This window comes from Cryptomeria japonica, chromosome 11, assembly GCF_030272615.1.
Source record: "Cryptomeria japonica chromosome 11, Sugi_1.0, whole genome shotgun sequence".
In the NCBI taxonomy this organism is placed as follows: domain Eukaryota; kingdom Viridiplantae; phylum Streptophyta; class Pinopsida; order Cupressales; family Cupressaceae; genus Cryptomeria; species Cryptomeria japonica.
This window is the reverse complement of record NC_081415.1, coordinates 152,203,861-152,226,315: the sequence shown is the minus strand read 5'-3', so window position 1 is coordinate 152,226,315 and position 22,455 is coordinate 152,203,861.

Below are 22,455 nucleotides of genomic sequence, written 5' to 3'. Positions count from 1 at the left end.
TGATTAGTTTTTATTTTATGTTTTATTTTTCTTTCAAATCAATTAAAAAAGCACAAAAACACTTAGTTTAACAATCTTTCTTTTTCAATTTTTAGGATTTTGTTTGTGTTTTATTTTTAGCAGATTAGGCTAACTTTTTTAGATATATGTGCTTCGGCATCTGCACAGATGACTAGCATCTATGCCTAGATTTCAGTGTCTTTGCTGAAATAATTTTCCCACTTAAGACTTCAAATTTGAGTTTTCAAATTTTTGCAAGTTAATGTTTGTTTGCAGATATCTATTTTGATGTCTACATAGACAATTAGTGTTTGTGCTTTTATTTGGTGTCTCCGTAGGTGAACTTTCTCACTCAGAATTAAAATTTAAAAATTTAATATTTTTTTTTCCTGCTTTATGGTTTTTATCTAGGTTCGAGCTTTACTTCGATACCTATGCAAACATTCAGCGTTTACATAGATGTTTGGCATCTACACAGATGTTTGGCATCTATACCTATACTTCGACATCTATGCCTTGGTAGCTAGAATTTTTGTGTTACTAATCAAATTTTAAGTTTTGCATGTTCACTTCATATGTCCAAGTCATTTTGATAAATTGCTAATTTTTTTTCTTGCAACCCATTAGCCAAAGACATTGTTTTTCCACTAGTTTAGTCTTCTTTCTTTGTACTTATCTTAGATAACCTTTTTCATGTGGAACTAAAATAAACCAATGTTTTTTGTGTTTTGTGCACTTGCACTCATGTAGAGCAGACCTAAACCACTAACACACACTACCCTCTCCCCCTGATTCTCATAATCTTCGGTGCATGAGAAAAGTGTTAGCAATGCTTGATTTTCCTTTTTAATAGGTACAAGGTATGTCCCTCTGAGAAACCCATAAGGCTAGTGAGGGGAGAATGACCCAAGTGATAATGGGCTCTTAGTCAAGTCACCTCTCAGTTGTTATATAAAACACATGGGATGAAAATCTTTATGATAGGTGCTAATTGCCTACCTATGTAGACCTCCCTAGTACCCATGTTCTATAGGAAGGATGCCTCCAAAGGGAGAGAGCATACATGGAAACTTGAAAGAGAGTCTCGTACTAAGAACCTTATGTTAGTGAGACCAAAATCCTACATTAGTGTTGCAGGGGATGCAGATGGTACCCCAAAGTTACCTCTCATATACCCACTCAAGATGAGACATGAATCCCTCATATGACATTCAGATCTTTGGTGTAAGAGAATCTGGTATGCCTGACAAGTGAGTACATTGCAAGGGGGAACCAGTTCTAACAAAATCTCTACTTGTCTACTTCTTTGAGGCATCACTTGTGCAAGAGGCCCATATAATGGTTTCTATTTGAGCCTAGGATGTATGCTTGAAGTATATTCATTTTGCATTTTTATCATTGGGCTAATCTAGGCCCCCAATCACATTCACACTTTTCATAAAGAATTAAACCTTGGCCAATCTATCTTATCTGTTTGATATTTTCTTTCTAAGAGTAGACAAAAATAAAAAATTCCCTAAAATTGACTAAATTTGATTGTACCAATCAAAAAATTTATTTTTCACAATCACTTTGTCATTCAACATCTCTGCCTGTCAAATTCTTAAGTTCGACGTCTCCGCCTCCACTATTTTAGTGTCTCCACCCTACTTGGGTGTCTCCACCTTGATTAAATTTTTACTCAATTTTATTCATGAACCATAAAGTTAAGTCCATCAAGCATCTAAAAAAGTCAGTATACTGCCAAGTCAAGAAGAAGAAGAAGCCTAGTTATAAGAAACTCCTAAAGCGTAGAAAGTTTCTATACATCAACTAAAAACTTTTGTTGAAATATAGGACCTCTTTGCATTGATTCCACAACTAACTGCATGGTTATGGAAATGAGTTTAATAAGGAGTCATTAAGGATCCATGCTTTCCATCAAAGATCATGTTTATCCCAAAGCATTAATAGGAGTGGTCACATTCCTTTGTCCAATTTTCCCAATCCACCAATCGCTTATTGAGTCATTGATCCATCTAAGGTAACCTTCCTTCTTTTCACATTTTGTTTCATCAATCAATATTCCACAATTATCATCAATCTTATCTAAGGAATTAGCATAATCAAATACAATCAACTAATCAATCATCAACCTTAATTAATCAATCAAGATCATCCAATTCATCAATCAACCTCATCCTAAGGTTCACATTTTGTGAAAGTTAAGTTTAGACATTATCCTTAATCAATCATTAATAGGATTTTATGCTTGGGAAAGAATCTCCCCCATGTTCCTTTGCTTAATCATCTAGGGTTGATCAAAACCCTAATCCATTTTCCTTACTTTGCTTAGGAACATAAGTCCATCTCAAGTAGAAGAAGGCTTGATCAATTAATCCTAATCCAAAGGTCTAAATTTTACCTAGCTTGGTTGTCACCTTTCTTGTGGTCCACATCATCAATCTCTAACTTAGTCCTAATCCAACGGTTAAGGTATTATCCTAATCGAATCAATCTTGTCCCAAGAAAAGGACTATCCAAATCAATTTTTCATTCCAATCCAAATCAAATCAAAATCAATCTTTCTAAGTCCTCTCATCATTCCTTTTTTTCAAATCCACATCATCTCTAGAGTTCTCTTTTGTCTTTTTTCATGTTTAAGGTTACTCATGTATGGTCTTGACTCATTCATGAAAAGTGAAGATGGCCACCAAAGTCAAAAATGATATGCCTAAAACTAGAGACCCTTTCAACCAAGATCCTCAACAAGAGGAAGAAGAACAACTCATTTATCAACCTTATCTTTCTCCATGTGTCGAATCCTTCACCAATCACCCCTATAACCAAGACATGATGGAAAGATTTTTCAAACATGACCCTAATGGTCTTTTGGCTCAACTTATCTTCCAAGAGGCATGTTTGCCCCCCCGGTTTTGATAGACAAATCCTTGACAAGCCGCCGGAAGGTGACCTCGTAAACAATTTCATTCTTGATCCCATTCTTCATTCTCCACCCACAACATCAACACCTACAACCACCTCGCCTCCAATATCTATCCCCGCAAACATTTCTAACCCTACAAGGTCATCCATATCCCTTCAAAATTCTACCAATTATATCAATACTATCTTTCCCTCTATAAGCACCATTCATGGGTCACAAACTTCGAATGCTTCACAACCTCCCTATTCTTCATATGAATACATTTATGGTGGTGGTACCCCCTCCCCGTCTAATCAAATTCCAAGGTCTATCATGGGTCATTATGTCCCTAATATCTATTAGGATTCCCACAGATACTAAGAGGGGGGGGTGAATCAGTATCTAACCGGTTATTAGAATTTCTCAACTTAAAACATGGTGAACATATAATAATAGTGTACCAGTATGCAAGAAATAATGCAATAAATAGAAATGAAAGAAACCACATGAAAATCACACCATAACACAATGGTTTAATGAGGAAGCCCGGTGTGGGAAAAACCTCGATGGGATTTGTGACCCACAATATTCACTTACTGGCCAAAAAGAGAATATTACTTACAATAGGGGCCTGCACATGCAGGAAGGCCAAGTGCCTAAAGCTCACTGCTCAAATGGGAAGTCTAATTGACTTACAATGTGGATTATATAAATCCAATGTCTTGTACTACTTTACAATAGCATCTTCAATGCTAGTTTCAGTATTGGTTTCTACTCTGTTCTTTACATAAACCCCTTAACCTATATTTTGCATAATAGGTCTGCCTAATAATTTTTCCATCTCCTTACAAAATGTCCTACAATGACTTATTATATATATAAGTCATTTTACAGTGATATCAAGTCGGCTTACAAATTTTTTACAATAATAAATAAATTATAATATAACAAAAATCATGTCGGCCTCTATACTGGTATGCTTCCTTTCTCTATGCCAGTGCCGGTGGTCTAAGTGTCAGTGTAGAGTGTGATCTGCTGATGCCGGTGTAATGCCTTGCTGGTGCCATAGGATTGTAAGTTTGCCATCAATGACAAAACCTTCAATCACCTTCAATGTCTCATTAGAGTGTGCATATGCCAACAATCTCCCCCTTTGGCATTGATGGCAACACTCATGAGAAAATTCAAAAGTGTATCCAAAACTATAATTAAAAAATGTTACCAAAAATGTGTGTGCTCCCCTTGAGCATATGATCCTTGTGATATTGGATTTTCTCATACCACTACTCCCCCTTTGGCATCAATAACAAAGGTTGTCAAGATGTTAGTAGAGTTATAGTCTCAATCTTGTACCTGTGTGATCATTATTTAAAATATATCTGCCAAAATTAAGTTTATACTTTCCATAAACTTTTTACTATTTGTGATAGCTGACACTATCCTTTAAACTGTACTAGTGAGATGCTGCATGTGCTCTGCCGGTGTCATCTATCTCTGTGCAAGTGCCTCAGATATCTCTTTCCGCATGAATGCTAGATAGTCCAATTTTGGACTCAGTCTTAACCTTAAACTCTTTGCCTTATTTCCTATTTTCTCCTTTTCTCTTCCCAACTTAAGTATTTCATCCTCAAAATTTATTAACTTTTGTTCAAAAACTGATAGTATATCTGGTGAGTTAACATAATTATGTACAAGTTTATTTATTTCATCCTGTACCTTGCTTATCTGCTTATCTATATCAGCTGTTAGTAGGTTTGTCTGCATGTGTCTTTATACAAAATCTTGAACTCTTTTAGTAAGCTACATAATTCTGGTAGAAGTGTGTCAAATTCTCTTGTACACTTCTTTATCTAATCTTCAAAGAATCTTTTTTTTTTAATTTCCATTTTATCCTTCAATGCCTTTTCCTTTACTTGCTCAATTGTCACTGTGTTTTCATTGATGTATTTTGACAAAATTTCAATTTGACTTAAAGAATCTTTATTATCTATGTTACAATTAGGAGCTAGCCTCTTCAAAATTGGTATGGTGTCATCTATAACCTTATAGGCTTGTGAGCTGCAATCTGTTATCCTCTTAATTGAATCTAAGAGTACTTCAGTCACATTAGTTGGTTTATAGCCTGCTGATGAGGAACCAACATTCTGAATACCGTTGGTGATGGAAGTAACCAAGCTTGTTGTGACCTTTGGTAGGTCTATTTGTGTTTGCATTTCATTAAGCAATGGTTTGTGTACTTCTCCTATTGCTGATTGCTCTGTTTCCTTGTGAACCTATCCCTATTATGGAGCCTGTTGCTCTTCTTGTTTCTCTATTTGTTGCTCAGTCTATGTTTCTACCTGTTGCTCTTTATTATCATCTATCAGTTTCTCTTGAGTGTTATCAGTTTGCTCAGCTACTGGTGGCTCACTAGCCATTTCAGTCTTACTAGGTGCATCTTTGTCTACCACAATGTTGATCTTTTGTGTATCAACATCCACTATATATAAGACTTCAGGATTAGGATTGACATCCTCTACATCCATAATTTCAACTACCGGTTGATCTTCTGTAGTTGTTGTTGTTGTTATAGGTGGAGTAATCAAAGGAGATGGGGTTAAGTTGTCTTTAACTTTGATACTAGGTGGTCCACCAACTTTACCTTTACCCTTGTTCTTGTCCTTCTGATAAACCTTTATAGGTTTGAGGCTCATGTACTCTTCCTATTTTTCTTTTTCAACTAGGAATATATCCCATGCATTTTCTGTTTCTTCAGTCACCTCATTAACTCTTCCAACCATTAATGCAATGTGCCAGTGTGCTATAGAGAATACTGACCAGTTGGCTTGAGCAATTAAATCATCAATTTCTTTAGGTGAGTTCACTGGGTACACAGCAAGTAGCTTTTCTATCTTGATTTTCTTGTCGAGTTCCACTACTGCTTGTCTCCTTGCTTCCAATCTCCTAAATAGTTCATCTGGTACATCATCTACTACTTCCATCAAAAATTTCTTATACATGTCCATATGCAATATAACAATGTTTTCTACTTGTTCTTTTTCATCTACAGTTAGAGTGTCATACAATTTTCCTATATTCTTTAGTTTCCCTTACTCTGTAATTTCATTCAATAGTATGTCAAGAGGGGCCATGTCCTGATTTGTCCTCTTCTTCTTCTTAAGTGTCAGTTTCTTCTTCGGTGTAGTCTTCCTAACCGAAGATCTTATTGCTTGTTGTTTCTATCTTGTCCTCCTAAGTGAGGGTGTGGTTTTCAGTGAGGGATCTCTTTTCCTTACAACTCTCCTGAAAGTTGCAGCCATGTCATTCTCTAAAGATGTGCCTACTGGTGATAGGTGAGTTTTAGGTTGTGGAGTTGCTAACTCATCCTCTGTGATACCAGTTTGTTTCATTATATTATCCTTGATTTCCTTTGTTTGTCTAGAACCTCTTCTTACAACTGCTTCAAACTTTTTCACTCTCTTCTTAGATTGAATTTGCTTCTTTATGGTCTCAGCACTACCAAATACTTCTTCCTTTGGTTCATTTGGTGCTTCTAGAAGTGCTTTAGCATATGTTTCAATGATAAGGTCATCTGTCTCATAACCCGTTTCTGTTGCCCAAATTGTTCTAGGGATGACTGCTTCCATCTAGATCTCATCCTTTTTAATTACAAAGCATATGTTATCCTTATATTTGTCAACAATCTTTTGTGATAATCTGATTCTCTTCTTCATTTTGGCCTTAAGCGCTTGAAAGTAATCATGGATGTTGTTTTCCTTATCTTCTCCCATATTGTTGAATAGTTCTATTAGTTGTTTACCTACTAGTATATCAAATCCAAGTTCTTTGTAGCCTATACCAGGAACCTATTTGGTTATATGTAGCATCAAGCATACTAGCAGATTTCCAAACCTAAAAGTTCTTTTCTTATCCTTCTTAATCTTGCCTAGGCTATGAATTAACTCATCCTTCAACCACTCACATATATCAATCTTTACATTATCTGTGATCATGTCATAAGCACTCTTAATGCATAAACTTGAAACTGAATTAAGTTTGTTTGTATGAGATGCCTTATATTGTAATATCATGCTGATAAACCTTACATTGGTGTCGATTACATCATTGACTCTTAAGGACCTTTTATCAAATGTAGCACTAGTTAGCTTAGTAACTAGGTCATTTGAGACTTTCTTGGTTTTGTCTAGCCTTTTACCAGTTGAGGGTAACCCTGTCACTACTTTGACAACTTCCTTGGTAATTTTATGAATTGCATCTAACCAGAAAAATTCACCATGAACCCTACTTAAGACTATCATAATCATATCCTTGGGAAATTCAGGAATGCTAAGGATCTTTGTAAATCCTAGGGTTTCAACAATTTTATGTTCTAGTTTTACATTTCCAGATTCATCACATATGACAGATTTATACATGGTTTTAATCTCTTCATCTCCTAATTCCTCTATGTTGCAATGGATGTAAATTTTGGGGTCTTTAGCAAAAACAACACCTTTTGGAATTTGAGAAAAAGCACCTATAGAGTCATCTTTCTTTGCTACTTCAAGAACTAATTGAAACATGGGCCTAGGGTGTTTTATAACCTCGAATACAGTAGGGTTTGCTATATATTCAAGTGCAGAGGTGGATACCATGATGATAAATACCTTTTTCTGCCTTTGGATGGATTGATTGCTGAAATACCTTTGCCCCTTTGCTTGAAATGCTTTAGCTCTACAAATTTTGCGCTCTTTGAATGTTTGAAATCACAGTGAAGTGAAATGGAGCTAAAATCACAAATTTATAGAGTCTATTTTCCATCGACCACTTTTAATCCATGTTGGTTAAGTAGTCACTTAACATTGTCTGTCAGTAATGAAGTAATTTCCAACTTCTTACTATTAACCGAGGGAATAATAGCATATGTCTCATTTATTGCCAAACCCTCAAAGAAGATTTTCTTTAGTTAGATGAAGAACTTCCTACTAGTGGAGTACTACTTTGTCCTGCCGGTGAAGCACTACTCTGTCCTGCTAGTGAGGCATTGATTGGTTCTACCAGTGGAGGAGTATTCCCAATATTATTTATGTCTAACTTTCTAATCCATTGTTTTGAGAATTCTTTCTTAACCTCTTCAACTTTTTCTTTTCCTTTCAAGCTAGAACTTTTGTTGTATGTCGGTGATCCTTTGCTTCTACAGAATTTTGCAATGTGCCCAATCTTGTTACATGCATAACAAGTCACATTATTTTTCTGAATAGCTTTTCCATAACCTATGCTGGTTTGTGTTCTACATTGATTAGATAGGTGTCCAAATCTTCCACAAACATAACATCTCACATTCATTCTGTAATTTTCAAAGTTGTGACCAACTTTGTTGCATTTTGAACATTCACTGGTGGGTGAATTGTTGTTCTGATAATTTATAGATCTACTTTGATTTTCTCTATGCCCACATTCACCAGTGGGTGCATTGTTGTTCTGATAATTTATAGATCTACATTGATTTTCTCTATGCCCATACTTATTACAGTTAAAGCATTTTCCATTGAATTTGTAAGCATTAGGTTGTCTTACCAGTTTACTGTGATCCTAAGTGTTTGTAGTACCAGAGCTTTCTCCAACTTCATAGCCAATTCCAGAAGTGTCACCTTTAGGTTTTTGATTCTTCAACAGGTTACCAAGTTCCTCTGAGCTTTTCTTGAATTTTTCTTTGTGTTGATTTGCAATATCTAGTTCTCTTTGTAGGACTTCTTTCTACCTCATTAGTTCATTTGAGTCATTCTGAGTATGCATCAGATCAATTTTCAACATATCATTCTCATGGCTAAGTCTGGTGTTCTCATTTGTTGCATCATAGTCTTCTGGTCAATTCTTCTTCATTCTTTTTCCTATCTTCAATTTCTTTACAGAATCTCATAGTCATATCCTGCATCTCATTCTCTGTAGTTATGTTCTCCAGTTTCAGCTTGCTTATCTCATCATTAAGTGATTCCTTTTCATTATTCTCATTTTGCATCTTTTCACATAATTCTCTTCTCTTGAAGTGCCTGAATGATATCTTGAGCTGCCTTTAGATCATCTTCAAGTTTGATGTTTTTCAATTTTTCTGCATCATAGTCTGAGAGAGTTGCTTCTAGTTGCTTCATCAGATTTTCCATCTTTATCGATGTCAAGATCTTCCTCAAGCTATTAGGCTTATGAAAATAGAGGACCAAGCTCTGATACCAATTGTTAGGATTCCCATAGATACTGAGAGGGGGGGTGAATCAGTATCTAACCAGTTATTAGAATTTCTCAACTTAAAACATGCAGAACATATTATAACAGTGTACCAGTATGCAAGAAATAATGCAATAAATAGAAATGAAAGAAACCACATGAAAATCACACCATAACATAATGATTTAATGAGGAAACCCGGTGTGGGAAAAACCTTGGTGGGATTTGTGACCCATAATATTCACTTACTGGCCAATAAGAGAATATTACTTACAATAGGGGCCTACACATGCAGGAAGGCCAAGTGCCTAGAGCTCACTACTCAAATGGGAAGTCTCACCAACTTACAATGTGGATTATATAAATCCAATGTCTTGTACTTCTTTACAATAGCATCTTCAATTCTAGATTCAGTACTGGACTCTGGTCTGTTCTTTACATAAACCCCTTAACCTATATTTCGCATAATAGGTCTGCCTAATAATTTTTCCATCTCCTTACAAAATGTCCTATAATGACTTCTTATATATATAAGTCATTTTACAATGATATCAAGTCGGCTTACAAAGTTTTTACAATAATAAAAAAATTATAATATAACAAAAAGCCTATCAGCCTCTATGCTAGTGCTGGTGGTCTAAGTGTCGATGTAGAGTGTGATCTGCTAATGCCGATGTAATGCCTTGCCGGTGCCATAGGATTGTAAGGTTTCCATCAATGACAAAATCTTCAATCACCTTCAATGTCTCATTAGAGTGTCCATATGCCAACAATATCCACAACCAACAACTCGACCTTCTAAAAGAAATCTAGGACATGAAGGACCTTATCAAAAATGTCAAGAATGAGACAAACAAAAGGCCTTACACTTTTGAAGAGATATATCCTTGTCCTTATGACCCCTCAATCAAGGTTTCACCTTATCCCCCTAGTTTTGAAATTCCCAAATTTGAAAAGTATAAGGAAAAAGGTGATTGTAGAGACCATGTTCATGACTTTTATATCCTATGGCAAGAGGTCTCTTACAGTAATATCTACCTTAGAATATTTTTTCCTAAAATCCTTAGCGGGGATGCCATGCTTGGTTTTCTGCTTTTCCCCATGGATCCATGATGCAAGAGCATCCCCGGTTATTAAGAAAACTTGCATCAACCAAAAATATACATTTGCTTTTTAGTTGTTTTGTTGTGTTGTAGTTTATGTGCTACTTCTGGAATTCTCTGATAGTTGTTCATTTTCTGTTGCCGATCAAATTATTGGCTTCTAGACATGTTCTTATTCCTTTTTCTATATTTCTAGTTCATTTGGACTCTGATTCGACAAGTTATTGCTTCTGGATTGGTTTTTTCTTGGCTTCAAAGCAGTTTTGGAGTTTAACCACTGGTTGGAGATTTCTTCTCTTACAGAGCAATTTTTTGACTTATGAATAGAATTAGCACCACGTACAATGTTCCTAGGCCCTTGGACAATATTCCTTGGTGGTCTACACCTCATTACTATCTTTGGCAGAGGTGATCTTCATGCTTGGGGTCTAAACCTATCTTACATGTTTCATTTTCCTATCTTTGGAGAATACAATCTTTTGTGGTTGATCTAGATGTTCCAGATGATATTTATATTATTGTAATTGATCCTTAGAGGAGTAGAAAAATATGGTATGAAGATGAATTCATGTTATTTAATTTGGATACCTCTTGGGGGTCCGAATTGTTTGTAATCTATAATGTAAGCTTTTATAGGCCTATTAGCCTTAATGTACACCAGATGATGTCAGTTGGTTTATGGTTAATCTATGATGTTGCGGATGTTTGAATCAACATTTTGTCTATGTTTTGTTACTCTTGTTGAATGATCTAGACTATTCTATTTGAGAACCCTCTGAATTATGATTGCATCAATCTATCAAGTCCTTCCTAAACCTAGTAGAAACTTTATGTCCCATTATGCCTACAATATTGAGAATGATTCTTCTATGATGGAATTATGCAATACAAAGTAGAGGCCTGAAGAAACATTCACCAACTTCCTTCAAAGATAGAGGAATCTCATCAGGAAGTTTCCTTGGGACATACTAGAATCATATCAAGTTGAATTATTTCAATGCAACCTGGTACTTGAACTATCTAAACCTTTGACTTGTCATTGCTTGGACACTTTTGAAGAAATATCTCAAAAAGGATTAGCCTTAGAATTTGTCCTCTTGGAGCAAGGAATATTAAAACACTATAAAAAATCTAATCAAAATTCATCCTCCTAAAATAACAAGCCAAAGTATTGGTCTAAGAACCAAAATATTGTCAATGATGGAGTCACTGATGCCAAGCATGTCCAAACTATGGCTGCCCCATCCAAACCCATTGGTACCAATAATGTTTTCAATAACCAATCCAACCCTTGAAATCAATCTCAGCCTTTCAACAATACTTCCATCCAAGGTTGACCTCCCCGCTTCAATAACCAGTCTCAACAGGAGTATACCTCAATTGTCAAACCTATTGAGGTCATATTCCAAAAGCTTATCAAGGCCGACACTATTGTCTTTCCGATGACACCCTTTCAATACAAATCAACCAAAACCCTAATGGTATAATGAAAAAAAATAATGTACTACCATCGTGTCAATGGTCAGGATACACGAAACTGTATGCAATTGAAGAATTGCATCTAGGACCTTATTGACAAAGGTGACATTGAGGTTGATACTGCCAAACCTAGTAACGTGAATGACAAACTTAAAATGTACCAAGATGTTTTCCTAAACATGGTAAGGACAAAACCTCATCATCTCATGTTGTTAATTATGAATAAACCAATTGTGTATCCATCTTTGACTCCTTGGTATGTTGTACAGAACTTGTCTATACCCATGTCAATACCATCATGATCTGAGAAGTTGATCCCCCTCCTGCCCCTCAAGGTTTCTTTCCTCCATAATCATCAAACTAATTTTCTGAATAAAAATGATCATTCAAGATGCCACACCTTCCACTTCCCATTCTTAGAATGACTGCAATGTTACCACCCAAAGAGGAAGAGTGACCATCTAGGGCGCTCCTCCCCCTCCTCAACAACCTCCCATGCCATCGACTCACCACTACAATATCCTTTATCATCTCGGTAAGACACCTACACAGATCTCCATCCTTAAGCTTCTTAATACATCCCCCATCCATAAAGAGATCCTTGAACAAGCACTCCTAGAGTACCGTGTCGCAAAATAAAATAAATGCAACCCATTTCCAAACCCTCATAGGCAACCTCATTGCTTAGCATCATCTTATGTCACATCAAAATATGCACCTACTAGTGACACATCCCACAAGAAGCCCCTCCATATTAAGGCCATTGCAAAAAAGTATAAAATCAAAAGAGTCCTTATAAAAGTTGGATCTGGCTTAAACTTTGTACATACAAGTTGATTAAACAACTAGTAATATTTGAAGATTTTGTGGACACATGAGGAATGATCACAATAAATACATATGATGATGCAGAAAGAGTTTCCAAAGGCACCATAACATTGCCTCTTCAAGTGGGCCCTGTAGTAGTGGATACAACATGTCAGGTCTTAGACCTTGATCTCCCATACAATATTCTCCTTGGTCATCTAGGGATCCACTCCACTCAGGACATTCCATCCATATATCACCAATGCCTCAAATTCTCCTCCAATGATAGAGAAGTCACCATCTCCACTAACTTGAAACCCTTCCAATATTGCAAACTTGTTGAAGGGAATCACCCCTACCATTCCCCACTCAACTCACTAGTTCTACCTCCATCAAATCTATCCAATGTCGCATCCACCTCATTCCAATCTAAGATCAAGGTCAATATCATTGACAATGGATGCGGAGAGTATATCCTTCAGAATTCTCTCTATGTGGGTCAACTCCCACCCTCTTCTAAGTCATATGGAAAGCCGAAGAAAATCAAGAAACAAAGAAAATCGAGTATAAAATGCAAGAAAACCACCTTTTAGCAGTGTGTTCCACTTGATGAAGAAATCTTATAAACTAATGTTAGTTCTTGGTTGTACTAAGAAGAAGCGGAAGCTCCAACAGGTAAACCTAAAGAAATATATACTAAGGCATTCACCATTGTAGACAAGATGGCTTACTAAGGACATGTTATTGGACCATAGGAACAAGGTAGAAAATCTCTCATCTCTCCAATCTCTTATAAGTATAATAGGATATTGGGTTACTCACCTATACCTAAATCATTGTTTCTTGGTGCCCTATCAAACCCTCCTATTGAAGTCAAAGACTCTAACAAAGAAGAATTACATGAAATGCCTTTTGAATACCTTGATGATATATTTGATGAAGTTCACATTAACAATATCACCCCCATTATCCCTTCCACTCCATTTGAGCTCCAACTTGTCCATCCTGAACTTATCGAATGGGATCAATGAGGACAACCCATTCTTGATATTTGTGTTGATGATGGTGCCTTCTTGGCTTTACTTACTATGGAAAACCTTGAAGATCGCACATCTATGATGGAGATGGAGCTAAGTCTAGAGGGATAATTTTATAGTCAAGTCAATTCCCTGTCACAAAAATGAAAAGAAAACCAAAAATTCCCTTGGTGAAAATCTCTTTGAGTCACCTATGGATGCAGAAAAAGTAAAAATAAAGTATGCATCTTCTAGTGAAAAATTGGATGAGGTGCTAGAATATGGGGGTCTTGACTTTCCTACCATGGTTCCTCCACATCAAGAAAAATCACCCTTGCTTATTGAAGAGACTGACACCATCAACATGGGAACAAAAGACAAACCAAAGATTCTGCTTATTGCTAAGTCCCTTTCTGATCAAGAAAAAAAAAATCATGAGCTTCTTACAATAGACACAAATGAATTTTGTCTACTCTTATGCTGACATGTCAATCCTTGATCTGAAATTAGTAGTACACAACCTTGCAGTTTGACCAGATACCAAACTTGTCAAACAGAAGATATGCAAGATGCATCCCCAAGTTTCTCTCTTTGTCAAGACAAAACTTGGAAAGATGTTGGATGTTGGTTTCATCAAACCCATAGGTTATCCTAAGTGGGTTTCAAATATTGTACCTATTGGAAAACCCATTTGGGGAAGTAGAATCTATATAGATTTCTAAGATCTTAATAAAGCATGTATGAAAGATAACTTTCCTTTGCTAAATATAGATATGATAGTCGATCTCACAGTAGGACATGAGATGCTCTCCTTAATGAATGGTTTCTCTGGGTACAACCAAATTAGAATTGCAGAAGAGGATCAACATAAGACGACATTCTCAACTCCTTGGGGCACCTTTTTCTATCAAGTTATTCCCTTTGGTCTCAAGAACAAGAGAGCCACCTATCAAAGAGAAATGACCAATATCTTCCATGACCTTTTGCACAATATAATGGAAGACTATGTGGACGATATCCTAGGAAGATCAAAAACAAGAGAAGAACACATTATAGTCCTAAGAAAGATCTATGAGAGATTGGAAAAATGCAATCTATGTCTAAATCCTAAGAAATGTGTCTTTAGGGTTACATCAGGAAAAATCTTAGGGTTCATAGTCTCTTATAGGGGAATGGAAATGGATCTCACTAAGATCAAGGTAATCATGAAAATTCCCCCTTCCAAGATGCTCAGATAGCTACACAATTTACAAAAGTCAATCCATCTGTCGGTTGATTACATAGCTTGGAGATAAGTGCCACCCATTCACACACCTCTTTTGTGAGGACACTAAATTCAAATGGGACTATTTATGTCAGAAGGCCTTCGATAAACTAAAAGAATGCTTAGCCTCTCCTCCAGTTCTAATGCAACCTATCCCAGGACAACCTCTTCTCCTATACATATAAGAAATCACCATAGCACTAGAGGAACTACTAGCACAAACATATGACAAAGGCAAGGAACATACAATTTATTGTATCAGTCGCACTCTTGTCGAATATGGGCTAAATTACACTCCTACAAAAAGAGCTTGCCTTGCGCTTATTTTTAGCACTAAGCAGCTGTGACATGCTTAACAATAAGACCAAACTAATAGAAAAGATTGATACCCTCAAATACTTATTGTCTAAAGCAGCCATTATAGGTCGTACAAAAAAATGCATCATGCTCCTGAGTGAATTTGACATTGAGTATGTAGACTAGAAAGAAATCAAAGGAAAATTCATAGAAAACCAATTGGTTGATGCTCCTCTTCAAGGTGACCACCCCCTTATAACAAACTTTCTTGATTATTCCACAATGACTATCACTAAATCCACAAAATGGTAGTTATACTTTCATGGTTTTTGCACACAACATGCATCGAGGGCTAGAATATTATTGATCACACCTCAAGGAGAATGCACCCCTAAGTCATATGAGGTATCCTTTACATATGCCAACAACATACAGGAGTATGAAGAAGTCATTAATGGACTCTTCTTGGTTATCCAATGAAAAATCACAGAGTTGCACATCTATAGTGACTCTCAATTTGTCATTAAGTAAGTAAATGACCAGTATCAAATAAAAATGGGTGGAGAGGAGCGGCGAGTGGGAAATTCAAATTTAAAACCTGGGGATGGAAGGATTCATGGGGATGACAGTCTTTCTGTGGTTGGAGCTTGTAATCATGCTATTCCCCAGGCTTCTCAGGGTACTAAGGTGGACAAGGCGATAGTCAAATTAGTGGAAGATATAGATTCCAAAATTGGGGACCCACATGATAGAGGTAAAGAAAAGAAATGGTCTGCTCTTTTTGGAGTCAGGCCACTGGTGAAATCTGGTCTTTCGAAAGTTAAAAATATCTTTAATCCAATGACAGGGGTTTTTGCTATTTCTATTCTGGATAAGCTGGTTGATTTCACTGTGTCTAGTTTAGTTATGACCTTGGTTGGAAGGTTTGCTTGTTTTAGACCTAACATTGATGTTGTTAGGAACTTTATAAAGAGGAAATGGGTTCTCAAAGGTCAAGTGGATGTGGGGGCATTTCCTAGGGGTTTTTTTCCTTTCCTTTTAATAATGAAGAAGATATGACTAAATAGCTCTATGAAGAGCCATAGATGTTTAGAAATTCAACCTTGGATTTACAAAAATGGGCTCCTAACCTTCCTCTGGATGAGTCCTTTTTTGTCTCTGTGCCTGTTTGGATGCATCTCCCTAACCTTCCATTGGAATTCTGGAATGAGGAGATCTTTAAAGGGATTGCAAGATCATTTGGTGAACTTCTTTCGATAGGCCCGATGACAGCAGCTAAATCAAGGTTGGTTTTTGCTCATATTTGTGTTAATGTTAATCAAATGATGGATATGCCTCAATCTATTGAGATTCTATCTAAATTGGGGAAATGGACCCAAGTGATTGAATATGAATCTCTCCCATTTGTTTGTTTTCATTGTAAAAAGTCAGGTCATTGGGAGAAATCTTGCCCGCTTAAGATGTGTAAGATTAGCAAAAATTATAGCAACTCAAAGAAGAAATAGAAAATGAAAGGGAAGAATGATGATCCTCCTTCAGAGGTTATTCCTAAGAAGGAAGTGACTGAGATGGAAAATGAGGAAAAGAAGGATATGAATAGTAATAATGAAAAATCTGTTTGTGCCTATTCTAATAGTCAAAAAGAAAGTAACAAGGAGGAAGAGAAAGGGAAAGAAGAAAAGGCTCAAAAATATGAATTAGAGGATCAGATGGTTGGTCTTATCATCTAGGGTAAAGCTGATGAGAGTTCCTATGATGATGCTTCTACTTCATCTAATAATAAAGAAAATGAGGAAGACTTTAATGAAGCGTAAGACTGTAATATTTCAGATATTGAGCCTTTGTTGTTATTAACCAATGGAAGTCCTAAGATGACTGGAAATATGATCCTGAATTCCCTATGAAAAACTCCTCCTAAAAGTTTGGAAATGGTGGTTCTTGAGGGAAATATTAGGATTTTTGGTATTAAAGAAGGAAAGTCAAATAATGGGGGATCCAATGGAGGTATTTTAACTAGAAGAAAGAATAAGAAAGTGGCAGATGTTGGAAGTCACAAAAAAAAGTAGGGCAGGGGAGACCTTCTCTAATGAATTAGAGGGAACAGGAAAGTTGGAAGAATCATGCTGATGGAGCACAAAGCTCCATTGAGTCATCCTTATCCTTGGTTAAAGTATGCAAATAATCTCATGGAATATTAGAGGGTTGAATGCCCCCCATAAGTAGTATGTGTTGTGAAATATTGTAAGAGATCATAAGCCGGATGTAGTCCTTATTCAGGAAACTAAGATGTGTAAGGATAAAGTGGAAAGGATTAGAATATTCAATAGTAGTGTGGTAATTGGAACAAGTTTGGAGGGTGCCTCTGGAGGTACAACTATCTTTTGGAACCAAAATACTATTATTGGTAAGGAAATTTCTTTAGGGATCAATAGGACCTCAGTCTTGCTTGAGCATATTAAGGATAACTTTGTCTAGGTTATCACTAATGTCTATGCGCCTAATTCTAAAGCTGGAAGAACTAAATTTTGGAGGAGCCTAGCTGAAAACAAACTAAACTTTGCTAATAAAAGTTGGATGATCATGGGACATTTCAATACACCTTTAAAAGAGGATGAAAAGATGGGAGGCCTCCCTTTGCAACTGGAGGGAAAATAAGATCTTATGGATTTTATTAATGATCAAGCTTTGATGGATGTGGATCTCTAAGGGATTAATTACACTTGGACCAATCGAAGAACTGGTTTTGATCTTATTCAAGTAAGGTTGGATAGATTCTTGATTTCTCCTGAGTGTCTTTCTAAGTATAATTGTTCTTTGGCGTCAATCATTAAGATTGGCTCTAATCATTACCCTATTTCTTTCACTGCCAATTCAACTTTTGCAAAGAGAAATTTTCCTTTTAGATTTGAAAAAGCGTGGTTATCCCACCTGTCTTTGGAAGTCTATGTTGTTGATTGGTGGAATTCAGAGATTGAGGGAACGACATTATTAAGAGTTGCCAAAAATCTTAACATCATTAAAGCCAAAGTCAAAATATGGAACAAAGAGACTTTTGGAGATATCTTTAAAAGTAAAGCTCAAATTAAGACTGATATAAAGGAAGTTTAAGATAAAATCTAACAGGAAGGGTTTTCAGAGGATTTGAGAAATGTTGAAAATGGGTTGTTGTCTAAATACCATGAAATTATCTCTAATGAAGAAACTTTTTGGAGACAAAGATCAAGAGCTTTGTATTTGAAGGAAGGTGATAAAAACACCTAGTTTTTCCAATCGACTTCTCTAAAGCATAGGGCAGCCAATAGGATTTCCAAGTTATCCTGCAGTAGGGGGATTTTATTGGATGAAAATGAAATAAAAAAGGAAGCTTTGGATTTTTTTAGAAATTTGTTGGGAGGTGTGGACGTTCTGGATATCAGAAATAAAGACCTTCTTGCTCAAGCAATCCCTCCCATTTTAAATGAGGATGACAATAAAAATCTCTCTCGGATCCCTTTGAATCAGGAAATCAAAAAGGCTATATTTTCCTTTCATGGAGATAAGTTTCCTGGTCCAGATGGAATCCCTATGTTCTTTTTCCAAAACTTTTGGCATATTGTGGAGATTGATATTTGTAATGGAGTCAAATAATTCTTTGGTTCAAGAAGGCTTATAAAATAACTCAATGCTACTACCTTTATCATTCTTATTCCTAAGATTTTTGGAGCTGACTCTCTTAGTAAGTTCAGACCTATCAATCTTTGTAATTCTGTATACAAGATTATATCTAAGGTTCTTACTTCTAGAATGTTGTATATTCTTCCCCATATTATTTCAGCTCAGCATAATGGTTTTGTCCTTGGTAGACAAATTCTAGATTCTATTATTTCTATTCATGAAAATATTCACTCTTTAACTACTGCTAAAAATCAAGGCTTTTTTCTTAAGCTGGACATGTCTAAAGCCTATGATAGAGTGAATTGACAATTCCTTTTCAGAATTATGAAAGCTTTTGGGTTTGGAGAAAAGGTGATTCGACTTTGTTCTCAGCTGATTGGAACTTCTACCTCTATAGTTATTATTAATGGATCCCCTTCCAGTTTCTTCAAAAGTTCTAGAGGCCTAAGACAGGGGGATCCCATCTCTCCTATCTTGTTTACTATTTTGGTTGAAAGTTTGGGCAAATTTGTTATAAGAAATGTGGAAGAAGGAAAACTCAAATGCCTTAAACCTCCATCTTCCAACATAACCTGTACTCATGAGCAGTTTGTTGATGATTCAATTACTGTGGGGGAAGCTACCATTAGGGAAGTGAGAAACATCAAGAGTGTTATGGATTCCTATGAAGCTGCTTTTGGTCAAAAAAATAAATTGGGATAAGAGTTCTTTTTTCTTCATCAATACCCCTATGGATAGACAAAAAAGGATTGAAAGAATCCTTGGATACAAAATTGATGAGTTTCCTTCAACCTATTTGGGTCTTCCTCTTTGCTTAAAGCCTTCAGAGAATTTCTGGATGAAGTTGGTTGATAGATTCAATTCCAAACTAGTTGGATGGAAAGGAGCCATCCTTAGCCAAGTGGGTAAGGTGATGTTACTTAAAGATACTCTTCAAAATTTGCCTATCTGTGCCCTTAGTCTATTCAAAATCCCCAGAAATTTTGCGAAGGTAATTGAAAGAATTCAAAAAAAATTCTTATCATCGGGAGTGGAAGATAAAAATAGAATACCCCTTATTGTTTGGAATAATATTTGTACTCCTAAGGCTTTTGGGGGTTGGGATTAAAGAATATTATAACTATGAATAATGCCTTGTTAGCTAAACAAATTTGGAGAATGAAAGGGGAGGAAAGAGAATGGAATTTAATTTAGAAAAAGAAATACCTTTACATGCAACCATCTAAGGAATAATTTTTGGGAAATTCTTTATTTGTTGAAGGCTCTGCAATTTGGAATGCAGTTCAAATGACTAAAACTTGGGCAGCAGCTAGTAGAATGTGGAAATTGGGGAATGGGAGAATTATTAGATTCTGGGAGGACAAATGGCTCATGGATAAACTGCTGGAGGATATTCCCATCCTTAAGGAATGGAAAGACTGGTTCAAAAATAGGTATGGAGGATTTGTTAGAGACTACTGGAGAAATGGGAAGTGGATTGAGTTTAGCCAGCTTTGTCTGGGATTAAAATTTCTTGAGATTTTGCTTTCTTCTAAAATTTTTAGGGACAATGTGGAGGATTGTTTGATTTGGAGGGAAACTTCAGATGGGAAATATTATGTGTCTTTAGCAGTATCTATCCACAACAAAGTGCTGAAAGAGATCCCTTTGTGGGCAAAAGTGTGGATAAAGAAGTTGACGCCCAAAATTAATTTCTTCTTTTTGATTTTTATCCAAAATAAGGTGCTAACTCTTGATAATCTCCAAAAGCATGGATTTGTTTTTCCTAACGGGTGTTCTCTTTGTTGCAGGAAAGAGGAATCTGCTTGTAATATCCTCTACTAGTGCATTTTCAGTCAAGAAATCTGGAATATTATTTTTAGTAGGTGGAATTTGAGTTGGGTTTTCTCGAACTCTCTAGAAGAGTTTTGGCAGCAATGGTATTGTCCTAGTTCCAATTCTAAGAATGTTGAGATTTATAAACTTACTCTCCCTAATGTCATATGGAACATCTGGAAGGAGCACAACAATAGGATTTTTAGGGATAAAAGTGCTAACCTTGAAGTGGTGGTGGATAAAATCTATAGAGGGATTTTTGAATATTTAAATGGAACTGATCATGGTTTAGCTGCTAAAGAAGACTTTAATGAAAGATGGAACCTCTCCAATAACATAATTAGTAGGGATGGTCTTGTATGGTGCTTTCCTTCTTAGGGATGGATTAAGGCCAACTTTGATGGGGCTTCTAAGGGGAACCCAGGGAAAGCTAGTTATGGGGGCATTGTTAAGAATTTTGCTAGAAGTTGCCTTGTGGCAGTTGCTAGCTTTGGGTAATAAAAAATAGTAATTATGTTGAAGCCTCTGCGGCTTTGAATACTTTGATCATTGCAAAAATTCTAAATCATGATAACCTATGGTTGGAGGGAGATTCACTTAACATTATTAAGTTCCTTAAGGGAGAAATTGAGCCTTCGTGGACTATAGACAATATTATTTTTAAAGCTAGAGAAATTATTGCTAGCTTTAAATCTATTATCATTGAACATGCCTTTAGAGAAAAAAATGTGGTTGCGGATGGTCTAGAAAACCTTGGCATAATTTCTAAAGCTCAAAGTATATGGAATGGGGAAGTTAATATTGATTTTAATATTAAAGAACTGATCAGAAATGATAGATTTATGGGGAAAGATGGACCACATGATTAATCATGAAAGTTTTAATGAGTAATCTTCACATCTTTAGAAAGGTAATGATGACACATCAGAATGGTAGAGTCCTAATCAAAGATATTAATCTTCCGCACACTTTGTGGGTATGCATTTTCAAAAATTTGAGTGTCATTTGGAAAAAAGATCTGAAGTTGCAGAAGAAGAGAAATTGTAAAACAAAATTGAAAATGTGGGGGGATCTAAGAAGAGAGGAACCTGATAATATTTCCAGATGGAAGGAGATTCCTAAGGTTTGGACAAAGCTAGAGAAAAGATTCATGACAAATTTCATGGAAAAGTTGGTCGACTATGATAAAGGCAGAGTTAACCTAGCGGTCACCAAAGTTACTGAAAACTGGATAAATGGATCCTTCAAAATTCATGGTGTTAGGTTTAAGCTAGATGTAGACCTCATTGCGATGGTTATAGGTATGTTAGAATTTTTGTTTATTTATGTTGTGATTGTCATTGATGGACACACACTTGTATTGAGATCCCCTTTATATGTATGAGCTCAAGCTCAACCGGTATTTGTTCCAACTGATATGTTGTATACTAGTCTTTAGACTAGTGGTGATTTTGTAGAATGTGTTTCCCAGTCTAAAGTGGCATGTCGACCCCAAGCGGTTCATTGATCCCAAGCGGTACGAGGGAGCAAAGTGGCACAACACATTCTTACCAATCTTCATTTTTGTCAAACTGGCAACCGGTATTTTGTATGAACCGGCAATACTCTGTGATGAGTTACCAACCAACATTTTGTGATGAGTTACTAATCCATCGATTGTTTGACGGTGCCGACACATTGACAGTGCTTCTTGAGTCATGTTACTAAGTATGTCTAGGTTCATTGAACCTAGGAAATTGTAATGTAATCCTATTGGACCGACATGAAATCAGATTCCTTTAAAAGGACATCATGTCTAGGGTTTTAGGTTGTTACTGAAAGGGTTAATGTCATGCTAGGGTTTTAAGGTGGAAGTTGAGAATGATCTTATCTGAGAAGATCAAGTTGTAACTATGAGAGAGATAGAGAAGACCA